Raw genomic sequence first — 25,065 nt, forward strand, 5'->3', positions numbered from 1 at the left:
ATGATTTTATTGATCTCTGTTCCATCTCTGGTTCCTATATACCAATGTGGCGTTTTGTTTTTGCATACAAAACATTAGCAACCTTTGATTATAGAATTATGTAGCATTAATTTTATTTAGGTAATTTATTGGTTTGCAGTGAACATTAATCTCCACCCCTACAACTCAGTTTGCTTTGACAGCACTCCGGGAGAAGTAATGAAATAAAAGTGCACAAATCACGCGTGAAATTGGTTCGACCGAAGGCTAAAATCATTGTTCACGTCCGCAATAGACGGTGGCATTTTTTTTTATACTGCCAATACTTTCAATGAAACTATCTTAAGCTATATGTATCTGTGGCAATTCGATATTATCTATTTAGCCTAAATCATAATGTAGTTAGATTAGGATGGAATTTCGTTACAAATAACCTAAATTAAAATTTAAAACAAGGCCAACTGTCTTGTTATCGATCTAAATCAGATGATGATTCTCGCCATAATGCTGATTCGCTCATGACCAAAATTGTATTTTACTACGTAAAACTCTATGGTCTAAACTTTAGAGATTTTTGTCAAGACTTGATTAAATTTAAATTAAAAATAAATATTACTTAAGCACAGTGCATACCTGTCAAAACGAATTTGAAGTTTAAATTAATGTAGATTGGCGCGAAGAAAAATGAAGAATACGTATCTGAATTGTTGCGTTAGCGATATGAGCCGTTGGAGGACGCGGGTAAGTTTCAAAGTTTCGTGTTTTCAAAGCTGACGACGCTCCGGAGACTCATTTATCTACCAGAACAAGGGAAAGACGTAATTAATTGAAATTATGGTTTCAGACTCACGTAACTTGCATGTGTCCCTATGGAAAATGATGGAGAATGTTTAAATTTTTTACTGTTTTCAAAATAAATACTTCAATGACGTATTGCGGTGTAAGAACATCAACAGAAGAAGATCTTTTTTTTTTTTGGGGGAGGACGAGCTCACAGCCCACCTGGTGTTAAGTGGTTACTGGAGCCCATATACATCTACTGTCATCTACAACGTAAATGCCGCCCGCCCACCTTGAGATATAACTTCTAAGGTCTCAGTATAGTTACAACGGCTACTCCACCGTTCAAACCGAAACGCGTTCCTGCTTTACAGTATACAAATTATAAGTTTGCGGGTTTGATTTTTATTACACGACGTTATTTCTTCACCGTGGAAGTCAATCGTAACATTTGTCAAGTACGTATTTCATTAGAAAAATTGGCACCCGCTTGCGGGATTCGAACACCGGTGCATCGCTCAACACGAATGCACGGGACGCCTATTCCTTAAGGCCACGACGAGTTATTGCATCGTAATGTATATCGAAACAATAAGTCATTGGCAAGTCGAAGTGCAGCCTCCCCGTAGGCACTGAGGTTATTAACATAGTATTCGGAACACGTCCGGGAATGCAAATCGGTCTCGTGCCGACTGAGCTCGAATGTCGGTTCGCACGCTCATCTCCGCTATCTGTTACCGGTATAGATAACATACGTAATACACTTGTCGCCTCATTTCATTTTATATGCACTGGAGGCTGTACCTGTAGAAAATACTTCACCTCTTTAACAAGTATGTATACACAACACATTTTATTATAGTTTCGAAACATTTGTAGATAAGAAGTGCTTTAACTGACGAAATAAAGCAGTGATTTTATAGATCTGCTAGTAAAATTTAGAACGTAGTTAAAAAAAAGTGCGTGCGTACAAAGTACCTACACATGTCAGAAGTGAAACTTTTTTGGCGAACTAATTTATAAGTCTTGCTTATATTTATACAAATCTAAAACTTTAGATTTCCGAGACTTAGAGGAAGGGAAAAAGGAAGATATGTTCCCGCCAAAAGTCTGTCAAATGTCAATCTCAATCCTCAGTGTTGACAGTCACATTATGTTTAGATTTCTAAATTGTAAATGACTAATATTTTGCCAATTGAATTGACTAATTTAATTTCATGCTATTTGATTAATGTTCCAAATTCTTTTCATTTCATTTCAATTCCTATTAACATTTTTCACAAAAAAATTATAAAATATTAGGGTGTATGGTATGATACATTTGCCTTTCCAGTTGGAAAAATATCTACCCGATGATATGTAGGCGAAGTAAAATGTCCCTTAGAAATAAGGTGACACTCTACAAAACTTGCATACGCCCCGTCATGACCTATGCAAGTGTAGTGTTCGCTCACGCGGCCCGCATACACTTAAAATCATTCCAAGTCATTCAATCCCGTTTTTGCAGGATAGCCGTCGGAGCCCCGTGGTTCGTCAGGAACGTCGACCTCCATGACGACCTGGACTTAGAGTCCACCAGTAAGTATATGCAGTCGGCGTCAATGCGCCACTTCGATAAAGCGGCACGACACGAGAACCCTCTCATCGTGGCCGCCGGTAACTACATTCCCGATCCTGCGGACAGAATGGAAAGCAGTCGACGTCGCCCAAAACACGTCATCTCGGATCCTCCCGATCCACTAACGGTGATTCTAGGTACTTCAAGCACCGGTCACCGTTCTCGTCGAACCCGTCGCTTGCGACGAAGGGCTCGACGAGTAAATTAACTCTCAGACACAGCCCACTGAGTTTCTCGCCGGATCTTCTCAGTGGGTCGCGTTTCCGATCCGGTGGTAGATTCTGCGAAGCACGACTCTTGCTAGGGTTCGTGTTAGCAACGTCATCAGGTTTGAGCCCCGTGAGCTCACCTACAAAAGTTAGGGTTACGCTGACATAGCCTCTCAAGGCTATCAGCTTAGGTAGGAAAAAAAAAAAAAAAAAAAAGAAATGGAAAAATACAACAACTACTACTACTGACATTTGACAAGTACTTAATTTTAATAGTAGTTTGATGTCACTTCCGTTGCATACCTGCGTGACGTTCTGTAAAAATGTTACCCCCATGCGCCTAAAGAAGTTCATTTCAACAAGCACAAAATAATGATTCGATCTAAAACAAAGTTTATTTAAAGCTCACGAATATTCGTGTACTCTGTCAAATTTTAATGTAATTCAGACAGCATATTATTTTAATGTAATATTATTACGTTTTCAAAGGCAAATGCTTTTAAAATAAGAGGGTATGTTTAAATCGTATCACATTCACTCACAAAGGTGCCTGAAGTATTAATGTTTTTCGCCGAGTTATGAATATGCATTCAGAAACGTGTACAAATATGTTTAAAAATTAACGTATTCCTTTTGTTTTCGGCCAGCTTTCATTGGCCTGCTGAAAATTTCAAGCTTGATTTTCAGACAATACATATTCATACATTACTTTCATTATAAAGGAAAACATTGTTATTAAAATCGCACCCGTAAAGTATATAAATTCGCGAACCTACCTATTGTCACGGCGTATTGTGAACCCACATGGATAGTAATCGCCAACCGTCATTCAAGCAATCGTGTATTCATGCTTTGCACTGTAATTGAGATTATGGTCACATTTAGTCAGACGCATTTACACTCAAATCACTCAAATCTAGTCTCCACACTTAGTACCGTCATATCGTGAGATAGTCTGCATATCTATTCATCTGTGCCTCAGCTGAAAAGCACCGGACATAAAAAGAACATTGCACATTTAGGTTATACCTACTGCTTCAAAGTAAATTCACGGGTATAGACTAAAGTGGAAAGCAAAGCTCCTCTTTGGCATCACTAATGCGAACTTCCTTTAATTGGATTACTTGCAATCCTGAAATGCAAGAAGCACGTTCAAAGACTTCGAACTCACTTCACTTGCTAGTTTTTACAGTGATGTACACCGACCGAGTTACATAAGATTAGTCACGTCACATTTTGCTCTTTCTCAGTCTATTTCTTTCTTTTTTCTAGATTACATATGCGTATGGTTTAAGCACATATTTTATAGATATGTTCTTACTTTAAAAATTAGTTACAATATCTCAAACCTAAGTTGAAGCATTATCTCGCTATCGTCTATTTTGTGTTGTATTGTATTGTATAAGATAGGTACAATATTTATTATACCCACTACGCCATGTTTAACAAGGACAACATTCAATAACGTAAATTCGAACCAAATGAGAATATCAGCCTCGAATGAGTCGGAGATAACAAAACCCAAACATTATCTCGCTGAATATACGACGGTCGTGTTTGTTTCGCAGAATATCAGGCTTCGAATAAATCACTCGCAATCACACAAAGCTAAACCTCCGCGAGAACAAACAAAATTGAATGTAATCATCTGTGATGTCGTAAACGAAGATAGGTTTTCATCCGGCGGCTGTCACAAAGTGATTTTATTAAAAGCGGTAACTTTGCGAACAATCTAGAATTATTCACGTTTTCACGATTATGTAATGTTTTCGAGCCAACCCAGATATGTATACGTATTGTTAATTGTTTGTGCTTTTTTTGAAACCCAACCTTAAGCGATTTCGGAAGCCCGCTGAAATCACAGCAGGAACTCTTATGTCCGCGATGAGGTTTATAGACATTTCAGTTGCAACTTACAATGACGGTCCAGTCCTACAAATCGTATTGCTGGATTGTTTTGTCGGAGAAACAGACAACATGAGAGAGGAGCCACATCCGTGCTTACTTGCAACATGCCTTAGAGCAGAGATACCAATTATGATATTAGGTAAGAAAATAGCTTAACATTCTACCGCTACGGACGGATGACAGGGAAATAATAACAAAGGGATCGCATACCCGTATCTATTGATTAATAATCGGACGGACTGTTTTTATTATTATTAAGCTCATCTGACCTAATAGAAAAACGATTGATTCAATCGTACCTAATTTGCGATCGAATGGAAATTTATTGGTCCACCCATAACAATATTTATTGTTCATTGATTTATCGATACTGCTTCATTCCAGTACATTATCTGTTCATCGATTAATGAAGTTCAATTGAAGTGAACGCGTACATATGTATTTCAAATTATTAAACATCGAATGGTTTTGAAATGTCCGCGGTCATCAATATCATATCGGTCATCATTAATACCATTTATTAGTAATACATGCTCTTACCAGGATCTTTACTTAGTTACCGGTATTTCAGGTCTGTTGCAAATGGTTCAATCGGAAACCCAATGTTACAGAATTCTTTTTCAGCACTGTCTTGTTAGAATGAACTTTACTCAGTGTAAATTAGGTAAGACATTACCTATCTCAAATTCGGTTGTCTATTTGAAGTAAGAATATGAAAATTTCACACATTATTATGTAAATCGTACCGTGCTAAATCAATCCAATTAAAGAAAAGTGTGAATCTGATACGGATCACTCTTTTCTTTAATTGGATCGATTGGATAAGATTCAACAGGCTTTCACCACGATTTTAAATATTTTGAAGTTAAAACAAAACAGTTTGTAATTTAGATGATTTGGAAGTATGAACAATTTGTTGTAGTAAGTCCTGAGTTCGGAAGCTCAAAGACAGAGTAAAGATACGAAACTAGTAATATCCCTAAAAGCTACGAGAGTACGCCTTATGCAAGATACACGGCTTTGTGTCGAACAACCACAGGTCGGGATGCTACAAAGGCAACAATTTCCATGATTAAAACTCACTGAAATTACTGTCACAGAAAATCCCAGCGTCGAGATTGAGGAGAACGCTGTTGATCAAAAGAAGCCTCTTTTGTTCAGTGGTCATAAAGCCCAAGGAGATAATTCGATTCCAAAAACCAATCACTAGTACGGATAAAGATTACCAAGAGTCCTTGCCTCTTTCAAAGGAAAATTCGAATAATAGCACTCACGGGAAAGGGTTAAGTCGAAAAGAATTCTGTTGGATTTCCAACGTTCGTTTAAATCCGTCGAGTTTATACAAACCGCACGTTCGGGTATGTGTGAAAAAAAAACATTGTACTGTTTGTTTTTGTTTGACTAAGTTGTGTTTTGTTTTGGTTGGTTTTACTGTGGTAGTTTCAGTTGTCCCATTTTTTTAGTTTAACCTAATTACTAGTTCCTATAAATACAATTGAAAACTAAAGGAAATCACTATGCTGGGATATACAATACAATAATAATATGATTGTATACGAACAGCTATAAGCCTATAAGTAGTTGAGTTACAGGTCTTATTGTAACCTATGATGTATACAATTATATGACGCTACCCCGCTGTGAGACCGGCGCAAGCGCAGCATGGGTCCACCGTACTTACAGCAATTGGTCACGATTATAATTTCACTGACCGAATAAACCCCAATTTAAAATAATATTCAATTTTATGACTATCCGTATTTCACAAGGTGCATTAAATATCATTCCACGCTAGTAAAAGCCTCTTCGTCCGATCTACAGTATTTTGTACGACGATACCCCAGGAATTTATTCATTCGCGAAGCAGGTGCTCTTGAGCTGTTAGGTCTCCTTCGGAGACGCTCGGGCAGTTGTTAGCAAATCCCACCCCTCCTGGCTGAGCCTTTGCTCGCCCACCTGTCCTGGTGAAACTGGAAAGGCCTCCGGGCCACTAGTAATCCTTCAATCGTAAAAAAAAGAAGAAAAAAAACCAGGAATTAATTATCAATATTTTTACTTATTAAAATAAAAAACAAATTTGCAAAGCAATTATTACCAAACAGGTGTTATATAACATAAAGTGCATACTGCCTATCAATTTGTGTTCTTTATAATATAGAAAAATAATGCAGAAACATCGAAGCCATTTAGTATTCCGTCCGTTTCAGTGAATTTACATTTTCTTACCACAAAGCTTCAGTCTTGGGCAGGCAATAACGTCCTATTCTCATAATCTTATTTTCTCGTGCCCACGTCTTGGAACTTAGTTATTTCCTCAATCGCCTCGTCTGAGAGTATCCATTCGAGCCTGTAATAGCATTGGTAATTGTACATTTACGTAGTTAATTTTACATGCAAGTGAAGCTAATGTTCGGGCTATTAACTTTTATTACTTTTTTTGTATTGTATTAATAGATAAAGTAGATTTCGAAAAAAAAAGAGTTGCTTTAAATTTTTTCTTAAATGTGTTAATTTAGAAATATTTGATATTTAAACGTTAAAGTAAAATTTGCCTTTAAACCGCCAACTGTGTTCTTTTATATAAAAAGCTTTAGGTAGTAATAGTTAAACTCAAGAGACTTTACCTTAAGCTTCAGACTTAATATGAACTATAAAGAAGAACGTACATTGTGAAATTATATAATTTCACTAGACTACAAAATATTCATAAACCAATAATAAAATTGTTATAGTACTTTTTCTACAAATTACATTTCTTAATCTAAGCTACTTTTCGTTTTCAACGTTAATTTGCTCAAATTTATTTTTTATTTTATTACTTTTATGTTTGTTACCCAAGTTTGGAATTGTTCTAAACTATAAAAATATCCATACTACTGCATAATTTTACATACAAAAGATTAATTGTAGTTTTTATGCAAATGCATTAATTTAAAAGCTAGATTCTACTTCCTTTTTTTTAGTACCTCAACGACATTACGGTTTACTTTGTGTAAATTAGTTATCGGAATTCATAAACGTCACAGGGGAAACGCCACCATCCACTTTGACATAATATGATATATCATAATTTGTATTGTATTTTCTTCGGTTTCGCAGTCTCGCCTTTTTTTAAAGTCAATATACTCGTATTATTTCCAATGTATCGAATACATTACAATTTTCGTGTTCTCTTTAATATTGTTTGATGATTGTCTCACTCTTCGAACCGAAATGCGACATTGCTTTGCGTCAGAAATAGACAGGATAGTTGATTATGTAACTGCTTAAGGTATCATAAGTGTACATACTACATACATACGATAGTTACAACCAGTACAAATATCACCGAAATGCATCATTTACATTTTAGATATTCGAAAGGGGTAACAAATTATTGCAGTATAGGGGTGTGTAGGGGAGATAGGGGTAAAGAGAGTGATGTCTCTTGGAACTCTTATCGTTCCGCACAGCCCACTAATTACCCGGGTAAAGTAATGAGAAGACACGTTGTTAGCTATTATGTTATGTGAATTACTGTGTACCGTCTGTTACTTGGTACCGTGTCATGGTATAGAGAGTATTATTATTTAGATACTTTTACTTAGATAGACCGGAATATTATTTAGATACTTTTGATCGACTCGGTGGCACAATAATTAACGCCCCTGATTTCTGGGCCGAGGATTGCGAGTTCGATTCTCACATCGGGAAAACATTCGTACAATGAATAGTTACAGAAGTTTATTAGGCTCTTTAACTGGGTGTATTTATTTAAACGTATATTCATACATAAGTATGTACATCAGTCTCTGGTTTCCATAGTACAGGGAATTCTAGTTTAGGGTCAGATGATCGCGTGTTCATTGTCCCAGTTGATTTGTTTATATTTATTTGCTTTCGCTTTACTATATTTTGTCTTAGTGGACTCATTTACCTAGTTTTTGTTAGAATAATCAAAGGACCGCTAGTCAATAATCATATATCAACGTATCATCATAACGTAGTTCCTCTAATATATATACACCGGTACCAAAAATGCAAACGGAATCTTGGGTTAATTCCATTCACAATTGTTTTTTTTCTTACCTATTCACTACTAGTAGCCTAAGGAGCTATTCCTGCTACAAGCGGGCGGTAGGTGAGCTCACGGGCTTAGCCTGAAACAATTTGCTAACACTAGTCCTAGCAAGAGTAATGTTTCGCAGAATCTACCCTCTTGGTATCTACCAAGCGACAGAGCATGACACTTTAGATTAGTTAGTAAAATTTACATATAAACTTTCTTCCTAGTCGTACACTCTTGACAGAGTGGTCGTGGTCATGCATCAGTCGGATCCTGCGATACCGATGCTCTCGCGATGCGACGCCATGTGGCACGGTGTTTCGCAGAGTGAGAGCAATCAATTATGTTGCAGTGAGTCACAGATTTTATAAGGTCGGTCCGTCGTGTTGGAGATCGTTCGCGAGATCTTCTGCCCGCGACAATGCCTTGCACCACCAACCGCTCAATGGACTACATTACTACAGTAATTACATTACATATAAACAAGCAGCGTTTATTTTTTAACACCAACAGCTACTACGACGTTCATACAGCTTAGCCACAATAATATGAATCTTTTTTATAGCCAGTTGATTCGGAACATTAAATTTTAAACGTTTAAAACGTGAATAATGATCCGTCCGATTGTGGTTGTTTACGTTTTAATTGTTTTTGATGGTGTTCAGGAAACAAGTTGAAATAGATATAAGTGGCACGAGTAAGTTTTAGAAAGCTGTGTTCAAACAAAACAGATGCAGTGTTATGTCGTAGCAGGTGTATTTACAGTGGTAAATCACAGTCATCAAATACGCAATAAGGGCACACCGTTAGACATTCAACTTGAGAATACATTACGGTATAGCTCTCGTCCACCGTTTCTAACATCACTGATCGTAACTTTTCTATTCTTAAACTAACTTCGCAGCTAATGTTTGGTGTCTTAATTAAATTTAATTATACAATAGTAAAGTGATGTTTTTTTTGGATACCGGTGAATGAGCTCACGGCCCTCGTGGTGTTAAGAGATTTCTGGATTCTATAGACATGATAACATGAATGCCGTCATTTTTGTTGAGGCAGTTAGAAGGCTTTGCAGTTTTAATGAATTCAGTTGTAAATCTGTCGAGCCTTTTTTTCGAGAAAGAGAATTAATTAAAATTATATGTACACTTCATCGATATTTATTTACGAATATCTAAAAGCTGTTTTGTATTTTAATGGCATTTATTTTAGACTAATATTGTTTTGAACTTTTTGAAGTTATACTTCTTTAGGCGCGTTGTGAAAAATTTATGAGTGTGAAATTTTACGATGCGCGCGCACCGTGACACAAAATTAACAGAATGAAGTTGCCCACTAAATCGCTCATTACTATACGACCGACGTAACTTGGCGAGTCTGAATATAGCCGCAGGTGAACTTTCCGAACCTTACCGAGAATTACCGAATTTATACGATGTCAAGAAAAGGGATGTCCAATATGCGTGTTTGAGGATGTTGTTTAATCGATTTTTTTTCAAATTGATTAAATTTAAATAAAAAATAAAGAAACAAATTTAATAAAAATAAAGTATAAGTTCTTACGCGCGTACATAAGTACACGGACCCTATTTTTTACGTTTCTTAATCCTATCTATGACTGTTAATTCGATGACAATTTATTCATTCGCTGATTTTAACTATAGTTTGAAACTACATAACATGTTTTTCTTAACAACGAAAAGGCAAATGCTGCTCATCTATTTTCCGTGATGGTTTCCAAACTTTAGGGATACTTTGAAACTAGAAATTTGCTGCCTCGATTTATCTTCAGCTAAACATCGACGGGTATTCGTTGAAACGGATACTTTGGTTCTCTTTGATGTATTTTTTCATTAATTCTGTACTAACGAAAACATTATCTCTCTGTCTAGATAAATAAACATTTATATGTAAAAGTAATTGTTTAGTGAACCGCAAATAATTTGTGAGGAAACATACTGTGCCTTTCTCATTGATAAGTGTGCTCAAGTCAAGTGTTAGTCAAGAGCTTGTCGTCCCTAGGTTATGTCAAGTGGTTATCGTAGAGTATCGCGACGACAGTAACGCGAACTAACGAGTTAGTTCAATTCCTACATTTTTAAAGAATACAGGGTTATAGAAGCACCCTCCAAACGAACTTTACTTCCTTACTTAATTCTACATAAATAAAATTTCCTTTAATATAATCATGGATACTATCGGATTACTCGTTTGGAACCTCTGGGTCTGCGGAGGGACTTCTTTGCCACGTACCATCCGGCTATGGAATGAGCTCCCCTCCACGGTGTTTCCCGAGCGCTATGACATGTCATTCTTCAAACGAGGCTTGTGGAGAGTATTAAGCAGTAGGCAGCGGCTTGGCTCTGCCCCCGGCATTGCTGAAGTCCATGGGCGACGGTAACCACTCACCATCAGGTGGGCCGTATGCTCGTCTGCCTACAAGGGCAATAAAAAAAAAAAAACTTACATCATTTCGCATAATCTCGCATACGTCATAGTTTGGCGTCGCGTTAAATCATTACGTTATTACGACTGCTATATATTTAAGTTGACAAATTCCATTAGCCGTCAGCTATTTTCGTATTGGAGTAACCGTCTGTCTGGTTTCATGAGTCAGGCATATAACATGTTCTTCGAATTGTCGGTAACTTATGATCGTCGTCGGCGTCGCGCATTCCTATGTCGATCACATGCATCCGTTTGCTCATAGCACTGGTATACTTCAATTAAGATCTAAAGTTAAGAATTAAAAAAAAAAAAACACGTAATTCCATTTTAAAATTGGAATGAACGTAAAACTACGCGTCAAATCATATAACAGTAGCAATGTACGTGCAGAAGATAACCTTTTTCTCTGTTCCACATAAAACTTGTGTGATAATCTTGAATTCGCTTGAACAAGATAATTGTGTGCTACGTATAAAAGCTACAGCTATATTTTAAGGCACAGAAATTGGTGCAAATCCACTAAATTCAGTACTGATGGGCCATAATGATTCCTGTGCCGAATACAACGAAAACAAACGCGGAAATTCTCATTTTATATAAGGGAAAAAGGAATTACTTTGTTTTCAATACTCTCATATAAATTTTACGTCCTTGTCTTTGTGCGAGCGTTCGCAGTGTTTTTCCGACCGTATTGAACATTTGTTCCTGGGTTTTTCCTCTTACATATCTTTTGATGAATCTTTTATTCTGTTACGTAATATAGCTCGTTCGTTAAGTGCCTAAGTTTTTTTAGAAAGCTATTTATTTTTCTAATTTTAAATATTAGCTAACAATCATTATTCAAGTCACATTCGGATTAAATACCATTTCGATGCCTCCAATGAACACTACGCTAACTCCAAATTCGTAGATTTACAGGAGGAGCGTTTAAACGAAAAAAGTTGATAAAATATTTATTATTGCAGATATATTTATGGTTTTTTTGTGTAACTAGTTGATTTACTCTTGCTCCGAACCCCATCAATAATGATTAATTGTAATACTTTTAACATAGTGAAGCGATTTGCGGGAAAAACGAAAATTTCAAAATTTTGAGTTAGAGTAGTGTTCATTGGAGGCATCGATTTATAAGTTAAACATGTATCGACCTAAAGGGTCTGAGTATATTTCTTATACCCATAAAACACTAATATCGGAATTGTAGTGAGTATGTAATTGTAGTCAGTACGAAATGTGCGGAATTGAAAAAAGCAAACAATTTATTCAGCAAGCCACCCTTCTTTCATTGGGTTGAGCCATTATTTTTTACGGGTTCCTCTTTTACCTCATTTTTTTTTTCAGTTTCATTGTCCTGTTATACAAATTTTAGGGGCAATTCGATACGGATATTAAACCGATATTTATTTTTATGTTCAGATCTGTTGAGGTTTTTGCGGCGCGTTTTCTCTGTTGGCTGAATTCGTTTTATTTTTTAATATCGGAATTGGCTTTTTACATTTTCTGAATAATAATTGACCATTATTTTTTGTATGTCTCAATACAAATGTATGCAAGGGTTTATTGCTTTCATAGAAAAATACAGTCCGTCTGATGGTCACAGTTGGTAATGGGCATCAACATATACTCGTAGGAATATAGTTTGGCGATGTCTTCCCATGCCTACTTATGTGGACCTAAGGTACCCCTTACCGCTAGTAATTACATAAAGATGTCCATTTAGTGAGTTTGATCTTTGAACTTTGTGGACTTTGTGGATTCATTTGGATTACAATTTAAATCATGTACACGAAAACCCGTGCTTAACATTGAGATGAGAGATAGCCTATTTTCTTTCGCATCAAACTATTTCCATAATGGATTTTGTTCAATCAAAATATGAACATTAGAATGATATTGTAATATTCTAATGGTAACACCTAAGTTCTAAGTTGCTAATTTTATGTTTGGCGCTTGGCAACCCTCTCTTCCGTTCCAGCCTTTTACACCCGTGCATGGCAAGTTGTAATTTAAATTAATAAAATAGGAATAAACGCAAATATTCAACGAGCCTGTATTTTATTATTTATACAGATTTCGCGCAAATGGGTTCATCGGTTCGGACAAGCAAGCTAAAAAAACGTATAGCTACTTTCGTTTTTATGCTACGTAATTTCTAACATCTAAAAACTACACTATTTACAAAGGGTAAAAATAATTTAAAAGAAATCTTTAAATTACTATAATGTTTTCCGCAACATCCGACTGTAATTAAACAAAGCCCGTATGATTTTACTCGAAATGATATTCTGTCTACTTGTTAAAGCTACATGAAATCTGTACAGTTGTTCCAAAAATGCACACAAAACAAACAGACAGACATATAAATAGATAGGAATTCTTTAGTTTTCCTCCATCCTTCTTTCAATTTTTTTTAATTTTCTTCAACGGATTCAACGGTTTTATAATTAGAATTGATGATTGATGTATTAATGATTTTGACTGACGTTGTGTAGTATGTCCTTGATTACTGGACCGAGGGTCGTGTGTTCGATTCCCACATTGGGCAAACATTCGTGTGATTAACATGTTTGTTTGTTCTTTGTCTGGCTGTTTAATTTATATAAATGTATCTATTTAAATGTATATAAATGTGTATATCAATCTTTGGTTCAAATGGTACCAGGAATCCTAGTTTGGGCTAAATGACCGAGCGTGATTTGTCCCCATTATTATTATCGAGGGGTGAAAGGCTTAAGCGTTATGGCATGGCTTAAGCGCATTGGTTTAAGCGACATTTCGTTTGGTACGCGACATTTGTCTTTGTAATTAAAGGTGCGTTTTAATATTATAGCATCAACAGTTCGATGTGCTTAATTGAACTTAGTTTGTTATTATGTTTACACCAACGAAATAGCAGACGAAGGTTTTTGTTATGATATTTTTTCCAAATTTGAAACTTAAATTTTTTTTTGTTTTTGTTTTGTATTACTTAGGTGGGTGGACGAGCTCACAGCCCACCTGGTGCTAAGTGGTTACTGGAACCCATAGACATCCACAACACCTTGAGATATAAGTTCTAAGGTCTCAAGTATAGTTACAACGGCTGCCCCACCCTTTAATCCGAAATGCATTACTACTTCACGGCAGAAATAGGCAGGGTGGTGGTACCCACCCGCGCGGACTCACATGAGGTCCTACCACCAGTAAAAATGGATCTTCCATAACGTTGCAAAAATGTTGCTTAAACCAAATAGCCCTCGTTATTTTTTTCCCTCTTAGTGGAAGTTATTTGTGGATACGTATTGTATAAAATTATATTACCCGTTACCACGTAACAGCCAGCAACTTAGTTTCGTGATGTTAACTTGTCTATGGTTAACTTGTCTACATACATGCTAACGGTTTCCTTATTTCTTCCCGGTTTGTGCATAAAAATGTGCATAAAACAACAAAAATAAGTGTCCAGTTTTGAATTTCACGTAATCCTTATTGTTTAATTAATATGAAACATACTTTTTTTCAATAAATATTGGACATATAATGCATGCTTTGTAACATTACCGGTAGAGTTACTCATCAAATCATCAGATGAAATCTGAACTGAAGGCTTAATACATGTAATTATTGTGTAAAAACATAGGTAATTTTATATTTTGTATTGTACAAATGTCCAAATGTATCTGCTTGTTTACTGTTTTCTCTCTCTCTCTCTCTCTCTCTCTCTCTCTCTCTTTATTTTATTCCTAACTAGTTCATAGATCAACATTTTGTCGATTATTCGAGACTGGTTTTAAAAATAATGATGGAAAATGTTCTCCACAAGGTTCAGCTCTCAGGTTGCTTCAAAACTTGAAGTGAATTGAGTCAAAAATGATCTTCAGTTCATGAAATAATGAGGGGGTGAATTTCTTTACAAGGAATATTGAAGGAGATCTGGAACAACTCCTCCAAACATTTGTAATTACACGTTCTACATAACATGATCTTATTTAACTTAAACATAATTTAATAAAGTAAAAATAAATGTCTGTTCTTCTCGGCCATTGTGCATGATAATAATAACAATGGCTGTCACTGGGAAATTTCATTGGGGTTTTCACTATTGTAGCTATTAAAACAAGAATTAGAAAACATTGTGTGTTTCATTAACCACGATTGACTAATTAAAAACATGAGAAAAATCAATTGAACAGTTTTAATAATGTTAACAATCAATCAATGAACGTTAATGTTAAAAATCAATTATCAACATAATAATAATAATGATCAACTTCATCAACGAGGGTTAACTGGGAGAGAATGCCTGCATACCGTTATGTTCGCCTTTGTACAATATTTTGTGCAATAAAGAATTTTCATTCATTCATTCAACAATGTTAATAACACCACCTCATCTTGTCCTTTAGGTATCATAAAGGCGACTAAGTGCTCACCGCAGAAAAAGCAGCAGTGTATTCCGAGTATTTTATACTAGAAAACTGCTTCTGGTAATTCGTCTGTACTAGAGTTGGGGCGTATTTTGAGCGGCATACAGAGGCACCAATTTCTCCCTATCTCCGTCGCTAAGCAATAACGTGTTTCGATATAAACAGTAGCAGAGCCGTTATCCAACACAATTGAGACTTCAACTATGTGCTTCGAGATAGGTGACTCACCTTTTATTAAGTAGTAGCTGGAGCTCAAATGTAACAACGTGAACGCCATCATCTATCTTAAGATTTAAGGATGATAGTTCAATTGCTTTGATATAACAGTTTCCTTGTGTTGCAAATTGATTGGATCGTTTCAGGGCAGAAAGAGGGAGAATCGAGAAACTATGTATCTACTAAGTTCTCGCGCGGACATAATCTGGCCATGACAAGTTTCTTGATTAGTTATGAGGGAATAAGACTTAGAAATTAGTTATATAGGAAAACAAAGTAGCACTTCGGACGGATAATTAACCAGTGAAAACAGCGCCAAGCTTGAATTTCACTTATAATTAAATTATAGATGATGACCGAGCCTTGCTCGGTTTTTTTTTTGATAACGCCATCTTGTTGTGTCTTTAAAGCGGTTAGTTGCCCTCAATTAAGAAAAATAGTATTATTATTCGCCAATAGATGTCCGGAAGAGTTGATTATTGAAAACACGAATAAAACAACATTTTCTGATAATAAATCGTAGCTAGATCGATTTATTGCCCCCGAAATCCCTTGTATACTAAATTTTATGAAAATCGTTGGAGCCGTTTCCGAGATTCAGATTATATATATATTAATATACAAGAATTGCTCGTTTAAAGGTATAAGATATCAGTTCATGATATTATTAACTGTGTTTTAACAGACAACGCATTAGCAATTAAAGCGGCCATGCCGTTACCGATCCAAGGGCGGATCCAGGGGGGGTCATGGGGGTCATGACTGAAGGGTGTGGAGATGCTCAGACGAGAGAAAACAAACCTTTTATTAATATATATATTATTTATTTAACTGGACATTACTGGTTTTACTGTTATACATTTTCTTAGAGACCATAGTGTTATGACGCTACTCTTCTATATCCTTTTTTATATACTAGTGTTGAGCTACAGCTCATTCTTAATAGGGATGTACCCACTAACACCTTCTCCTATTATTAAAATTGTTTACAATTTAAATAATACTTGTTATTCTATGCTATCAAATTTTAAATTATACAAATTTTAAGTAGATGTTTCTTAAGTTATATACATATATAATGAACTTATTTAGTTGACAATATTTTGGGCGTGAAAATTAAATTTATTATTTAACAATGGTTTTGTAAATATGTCTGCAGTCTGTTTATCAGTAGGACAATATTTAATATTAATTTTACCATTTTTATAATTTTCATGAATAAAATAGTATCTCACATCAATGTGTTTGGATCTTTTATTGAATGAACCTGTTTTGATCAGCTGAATAGCGCTTTGGTTATCAACATTTAATGTGATTTCAACTTCAGAACCAATCAACTCCTTTAAAAATGACATTAAATATAAGCATTCCTTACAGCAATCAGCTGCTGCAATATACTCTGCTTCGGTTGATGATAATGCAACGATTGGTTGTCGTTTTGAACACCAAGACACAGGTCCTTCTGCTAACATTATCACAAATCCGGTTGTACTGCGTCTAGTCTTGATACAATTGGCATAGTCTGCATCACAGTATGCATTTAGTTTTGAAATATCTCCTCCTTTCTTGTACATGATTCCTTTCTGTCTTGTTCCATTTAAATATTTTAGTATTTTCTTTGCAGCTATCACATCATCTTTCGTAGGGTTTTCTATTTTTCTGCTTGCTTCATTTACAGCTTGACTTATGTCTGGCCTTGTTCTTGTAGATACATATAGAAGTCCTCCAATCAGTTCTCTATATGGAAAATTTATAGTATCTGTGTTTTGCGTTTCTGTTTTATTTTCTGTATTGCAGGGTGTCTTAACAGGTTTAGAATCTTCCATACTAAATTTCTTTAATAAGTTTTCAATGTAGTTTTCTTGTTTCAGTGTTATACCTTTCTCAGTCTTCTTGACTTCAAATCCAATAAAAGTAGTAGGATCATTGTATACTTTTATTTCAAATTCCTTTTCTAGGCAGTTTAAAATGTTTTTTAATGTTTGCTTTTCTTTAGCCAAAGCAAGTCCATCATCTACATAGATTGCTATTATTATTGTATTATCTTCATTTGTAAATACACACTGATCTGTTTTAGTAGCTTTTAAACCAAGTTTTAACATTGCTTTTGTAAATCTTTTGTTCCATGTAATAGGAGCTTGTTTTAGTCCATATAAGGATTTCTTTAATCGACAAACTTCCCAGGTTGTTTTTCATATCCATCCGGTATATTCATATACACATTTTCTTCCAGCTCTCCATATAAAAATGCAGTCTTAACATCAAATGTCATCATGTTATAGTCTTTAGAAGCAGCAAGTGCAAATAAAGATTTTAAAGTTGACTGACTGACAACTGGACTGTATATTTCATTGTAGTCAATACTGTTTTGTTCAAATCCTCGTACAACAAGTCTAGCTTTATAAGTCCCATTATCTTTCACACGGAATACCCATTTGTTTGTAAGTATTTTACTATCTTTTGCCTCTTTCTTGTCTACTACTTCCCAGGTATTATTGATTTCCAAGGATTCCTTCTCCAAATTTATGGCCTTCTCCCAGTTTTCTCCCTCTTTAGATGTTACAGCCTCTCTGTAAGTAAGTAAGCTGTAGTCTCTTAAATGTATTGGTATGTGTTTAATTCTCTTGCTTCTTCTTAGATAACCATCTTCTTCATTATGTCTGTTTCTTTCTCTTTCTGTCTCTTGTGATTCAGTTTCTGGTATTACATCTTCAAAAGTCTCATCATTTTTATTTTCTTCTGTTGTCTCTTCCTGCTTTTCTATAATCTGTTCCTGGTTTTCTGTAGTCTTTTCCTGGTTTTCTGTTGTCTCTTCCTGGTTATCTATAGTCTCTTCCTGGTTATCTATAGTCTCTTCCTGGTTTTCTGTTGTCTCTTTTTCATCATTTTCACTTTTATTATTATTTATTTTCTTATAGTTTTCTTTCTTTTGTTCAGTTTCACTTTTTACTATCACTATGTCCCTTGATATCTCTATTTTTCTCTCCTTGTCATTCCACAGTCTGTACCCATTATTAGTGTATCCGATCATTATCAGTTTCTTGCTTCTAGGATCCAGTTTCTTTACATTTGGATGTAACTGTTTTGCATAGACAGCAGATCCAAACTTTTGCATATTAGATATATTAGGCTTTTTTCCAACCCACATTTCATATGGTGTTTTGTTTTTCAGGGCATCACTTGGTAGTCTGTTTAAAATATAAGTAGCACAATATATTGCTTCACCCCACATTTCTTTGTTCAATTTAGAATCAAATAGTAATGCTCTTGTTTTTTCTAATAATGTCCGGTTTAGGCGTTCAGCTTTGCCATTTAATTGTGGTGAGTAGGGCACTGTGTAGTCTAATTTTATACCTTTTTGTTGACAAAATACTTTAAAATCGTTACTAGTATATTCACCTCCGTTGTCGCATCTTATAATCGATACTTTACTATTTTTCTCTCGCTCCGTTTCTTCAATATAATTTTTAATTTCTTCTTTTGCATCGCTCTTGTTTTTAAGTAAATAGATTTTTGTAAAATGACTGTAGTCGTCCATTATTGTTAAAACATACCTGTATCCATCATAAGTTTTTTCTTCGAAGGGACCACATATGTCTGTGTGTATTATTTGTAGGTACCTTTCAGCACGAGTTCTGATTGTATTAAATGGTAGTCTTGACTGTTTTGCTTCAGCACATATTTTACACTGTTCTTGTAATACTTTTGGTCCTTGTATATTTATGCCGTCTGCAACTTTTGTTAGTGTTTCTAGTACTGATTTACCTGGGTGTCCCAGTTTTGCATGCCATTCCAATGCTGTTCCGTTTACTTGTGTAAGTAAGGATTTATTTTCATTTTTCAGTTCTTGTTCTAAATTCACCCTGTATAAGCCATTTTCTTTATTGCCGGTTAAAATTAATTTTGAATTTTTGTAAATCTCCACTTTATTCTTTGTGAACACAACAGAGCCATCATTGTTGGTAACACAATTTACAGACAAAAGGTTTTGTGCTAGGTCTGGTATAAATAAAGTATTTTGTAAATCGCATGACATTCCATGGACAGTACCTGATCCTTGTGCTTTCATTTTTTCATCATTGGCTGCATAAACTGTAGAATCCATTTCTTCGAAATTGCTTAAAATGCTAGAGTCATTTGTCATATGCACTGTGCTTCCAGAATCTACTATGAATTTTATTGAGGTCTGTTCAGAGTTTTGTGTCAAAAAAGTAACATTTTTATGTTTCTTACTATTACCTTTTTTCTTAAAGAAACAATTTTCTTCTGTGTGATTATTTTTCTTACAAATTGAACAACAGCTGTTTTTTAACTTACAATCTTTCTCTTCATGGTTATATCTTTTACAGAAAATGCACATCTTACATCCTTTTTTAGATGGCCTATTTTGTTACATTTAAAGCATTTTATGTTTTTATTCTCCGCCTTAAAAGCAACCTGTTTGTACTCAATTTTCCTTTCTATAAATCTGTTTTCTTCTGATAAAAGTCTGTTAGTTAAGTTGGTAAGTGTCTTTTTGTCATCGGGTGTTGATTCCCATGCTGTGATGAAGAATTTATATTGATTTGGTAAGCAGGTTAATATTTTTGAAATTACCATGTCATCATCAATATTTTGTTTAAGATTATTTAATCTCATCCTCAAGTTTTCTATATCGGTGATCAACTGTGACATTGTCTGGTTTTCAAATATGAAGTTAAAGAAATCTTGTAATAAGGAAGACTTGTTTCTTTCTTCAGATCCTTCAAATATTGCACATAGCTTATTGTACATTTCATGTGCATTTTTGCAATTTATGATGTGACCTTTTAATTTTCTATCTATGGAGTTTAAAATCAACTTCTTTACCTTAGCATCCTTAGTTTGGAATTCTGGTTTTTCTCTCTGTTCTGGTTTTGTTTCTTTCAACACTTCCGACAGATTCGATGCCGAAACATGTATATTTATCTCAAATTTCCAGATGTGGAAATTTTCAGAGTTCGTAAGTTTTTCTATATTTTCTTCTTGGTTATTCATTTTGTTTTATTTTCTTTTACACTTTTCTCACTCTGGGCAGTCTGGTTCTAGTTCTGTACAGTCTCTGGTTCTGTCTGGGCAGTCTCGGGTCCTGTCTGAGCAGTCTCGGGTCCTGGGCCCATAACCTGAAGGGTGTGGAGATGCTCAGACGAGAGAAAACAAACCTTTTATTAATATATATATTATTTATTTAACTGGACATTACTGGTTTTACTGTTATACATTTTCTTAGAGACCATAGTGTTATGACGCTACTCTTCTATATCCTTTTTTATATACTAGTGTTGAGCTACAGCTCATTCTTAATAGGGATGTACCCACTAACAATGACCCCCCCCCCCCCCTGAGCTAGTTCCAGGACCTAGGTGAACCACATATTGAACATAATGATTTTAGGACCATGGTTATGGAATTAAATAATCTGCCTCATTCCGGGCGTGATAGTGCTTCTCTGGATGTCTTCAAGAGAAGATGCAATATGTACGTGTATATGTACAAGCTATTATGTGTTAAGTTTTTCAAGTGTACAATAAAGAATAAATATTTTTAAGTACAGTACTTACATACATTAATAAAATACCTACTTTTTACTTGTATCTATTGTTATCAAAATTAAATTATAAGTTCTTGACTTGACCATGACTATGTGACCTCCTCCTGGCACCAAAGCTGGATCCGCCCTTGTACCGATCTCGTTAAAATTCAGCTTACAGCTAACATCAGTGGACACGAAATGACGGAACGTGTGGTTATGTAAATTTGCGGCGAGGGCTGACGTCAAAGAGCCGTTTTTAGTGCAACAATAAAAACGTACCAATAATTATTATTTAACAAAAATGCTAATAAAGCTTAATCAAAGTAGAAAACAATTTGTTAAGAAGTTATTCAACGTATAGGTTCGCGTAAAGAAATTATGAATATAGTCCAATTAATATATTGTAACGTATTGACTTATTTTTCTTCTTTTGCCATAATGCTCTTACGCCCCACGCCATTTTATAATACGATATTCGAGGCAGTTCCAGCAGTCTGCTGATTCTAATAGTCAAGCAAACAATTTTACTTTACTCTATATGAATTTATTTTCTTTTCATCAATTAATTTATTAACTTTATTCTGTAACAATTTATGAAAGTTTGTATGTTTATCTACGCAAAGTCGGGCAGAACGAACAATTGGGGAACCAAAAAAAAACATACAAATTAGTATTATCTTTGGAAAGTAATCCCCGTAGGCGTTTATGTGTATAAAGTTTTTATCATTTTTTGTCTTCGTATAAATATGTTTTTAAAACGGTATTTAGTAATTTACTGGTGGTAGGAGGACCTTTTGTGAGGCCGCGCGGTTAGGTACCACCGCCCTGCCTATTTCTGCCGTGAAGCAGTAATGCGTTTCGGTCTGAAGGGTAGGGCAGCCGTTGTAACTATGCTGAGATCTTAGAACTTATATCTCAAGGTGGGTGGCGTATTTACTTTGTAGATGTCTATGGGCTCCAGTAACCATTTAACACCAGGTGGCCTGTGAGCTCGTCCACGCATATAAGAAAGAAAAAAAATTTAGTAAGTCTGCATTGACTAACTTTTTAAACGCAGCTAGTGTCATAGAATATAATACACTTAAGCTAGTGCATGTTACGCTGATTGAAACACAAGCTATGTTGCAAGCCAGATTTTGTTCCTTTTTACTTGTGTTTTTTATGTATCTTTTAGGTTGTGATGTTGTATTGTGAGCCTAATAAATAAAAAAAAATAAAAAAAATAGAGCTTTCTATCGCTCTTTGCTCTTCCTACCAATTTAAAATTAATCTACTGCATTGTTGTTTGTAGATTAAAAAGCGGACGGTTAGCGCGGTATGGACACGTGATGCGTAGAGAGACGCATGTAACTAGGAGATGTATGGAAATGGTAGTGCAAGGTAGAGGGGGATGAGGTCGACCAAAGAAGACATGGATGGAGTGTGTGAATGACGATATGAGAGAGGGAGGAGTGAGTGTTGAGGTGACGGCTGATAGAAGAGAATAGAAGAGAAAAATTAGCTGTGGCGACCCCACCTAGTGGAATAAGGTGAAGAAAAAGAAGAAGAGATTATACTGACAAATTCAAGTTTCATCTTTAAGAAATAGAATGTAAAGGAAGTATATAAGATTCGAAGATGCTTTAATCGTGGTCTATACTATTATATAATGACCTAAAGTGATTCTTTGACGTATCAAACGATACGACAACGTAGGTAACTAAATCCCACAATTGTGTATCAATTATTCTAAATGCAATTAAAAAAAACCCACGCAACAACTTCAAAGGAAAATAAACTTTATAAATAGTGTTTAATTGACGGATATTATGTTTTCTATTGTTTAACTTTTCAATTAATGATGGTCGACGACGTATTATTATATGAAACGATGATGATGAATGCTTCAAATTTCGTTCTCGTGTGGGCTCATATTGCGGCACACCCATCCTACTCAACTATAATTGCTCTTTATTGAAAAGCTCTCAAGCCCGACATGATTTAATTTGAGGGGACAAATTTGACGAATAAAACGGAACAACATAGTGAGTTTTACATGTTTACGCATTGACGCGTATACCAAATTAATAATGTACCTGATTAATTATAAATAAATTAATAATATACCTATAATTTCCTTTGAAGTTGTTGCGTGGGGTTTTTTTTTAATTGCATTTAGAATAATTGATACACAATTGTGGGATTTAGTTACCTACGTTGTCGTATCGTTTGATACGTGTACGCCGAGAATCACATTACATGATTATAGTATAGACCACGATTAAATCATCTTCGATTCTTATATACTTCCTTTACTTAGTCTGGCCATAAATACTGTTACAATTAAAAATAAACAAAATATTACATTTGAATTTGGAATCTGTCATTTTTATATGATTGCTCATTTATATTAAATTAATTAATAATAAAATAATTAATCAGGTACAGTAAAACTTTCGTTAAATGTAATAACTTTTCGTAAAAAGTAATAACTTTCTTTCAAGAAAATTATACTATTTTACATTATATAATATAAAATAGGTCATATTTTAAATAGCCGTCTTACAATACTGACCATTTGAAATGTATTAAAGTTTGTGTGGATGGCAATAAATTCTAAATACAAATGAATTTTATTTTAAAATATGAAATTCAATTTTTTATTCTAGTTATTTCTTTACTGATTAGTGTTTTGTTTTCACAATATTTGTATCTTTTACATCAATATGAACACGATGAAAATATGAGTAATAATGGAATACAAGTTCCGCCACAGTAGCATTGCCGCACAAATACTCATAATATCAATGAAGTGTATACTAACCGGCAATTTCATAGTTAAAACCTAATATTTCATCTAAATAAATCTACAGGAATCTATAGGAATCGCTACTACAGGAATAAATTAGAATAAAACAATCATATAATTACACACACTGAAATGTTAATTAAAAATCCATAATAATACAGTAACGAACACAATATTAAAGTATTATATAAAACTCATGGAGCACAATCAATATAAGATTTAACAAACGCACACACAGATAGTATCTACTCACACTATCCTATCAGAATGTTGCCAACAAAACATATAAAGTTTTCTAAGTATATTATATTCCACAAAAGGCCAGACGTTGACCAAAGTTCTCGTAATATGTAAGAAATTTTGTTCAAAGATAGTTATTATAGCTCGAAGCGCCTCCCTCTTCACCGAGCGTGCGATCGGAAAAAGCGATATCAATTCGTGAAGTTCTTTTTGCTAAGGTAGCCTTTCATCTGTAGGAAATTAAAGTATAGATAAAATATGACTCGAAGCAATACGGTCAGTTTTTTGCTATTTAATTCTGAGTAGTATTCGCCCAAGGATCGAAACTGGACCATAAGCGCCTCACCATTTAGATTTAGAATAATTTTGTGTATTACATTTTAGTTTTTTTTTGTTTTTGACTTTAGAAAAAACAATATATACTTGGGAAAATCGTATAAGAAACAAAAGAGAAATTGGTGCTAAACTGTTTTATCTTTTCATATTCCTGAGTGGGTAAACATTTTTAATTTTTATTAAATAATCATTTAATTAACAGAAAATAAACAGTTTTATGAAAACCAGGAACAAAACGTTTCAATAAGTTTTCCTTTTCGACCATTCCATATTTTTAGGGCGTTGAAGCCTAAAAAAATATTGCTGTTTTTTTCTTTGTTCTGAGGCAGTCACGTGCAAATGTGTTTTATTATCCTCCCTTTTCCCCTTTCCTCATATATACGAAGAGCACGTGACTCAACACTAGCGTTACCTTGCAAATGAAGCAATCCTTCCGCACGTAGGTAATTTGGCAGTTACCGCTTAATTGTCTCCGCCTAGGTAAATACAAAGCTTAATTTAATTATTATACTATGTAGATTTAAGTTACGGGTGAATTGGC

General features: G+C 34.7%; 1 protein-coding gene across 1 annotated transcript in view; it reads left to right on the plus strand.

Annotated features, from left to right (window-relative positions):
• The window catches only part of dtn (transmembrane protein 132C dtn), a 95,528-nt gene that overhangs the window by 45,601 nt on the left and 24,862 nt on the right, over window positions 1-25,065 (plus strand). The window lies entirely within an intron of this gene.

Source organism: Bombyx mandarina, chromosome 10 (assembly GCF_030267445.1).
Source record: "Bombyx mandarina strain Sakado chromosome 10, ASM3026744v2".
NCBI lineage: Eukaryota > Metazoa > Arthropoda > Insecta > Lepidoptera > Bombycidae > Bombyx > Bombyx mandarina.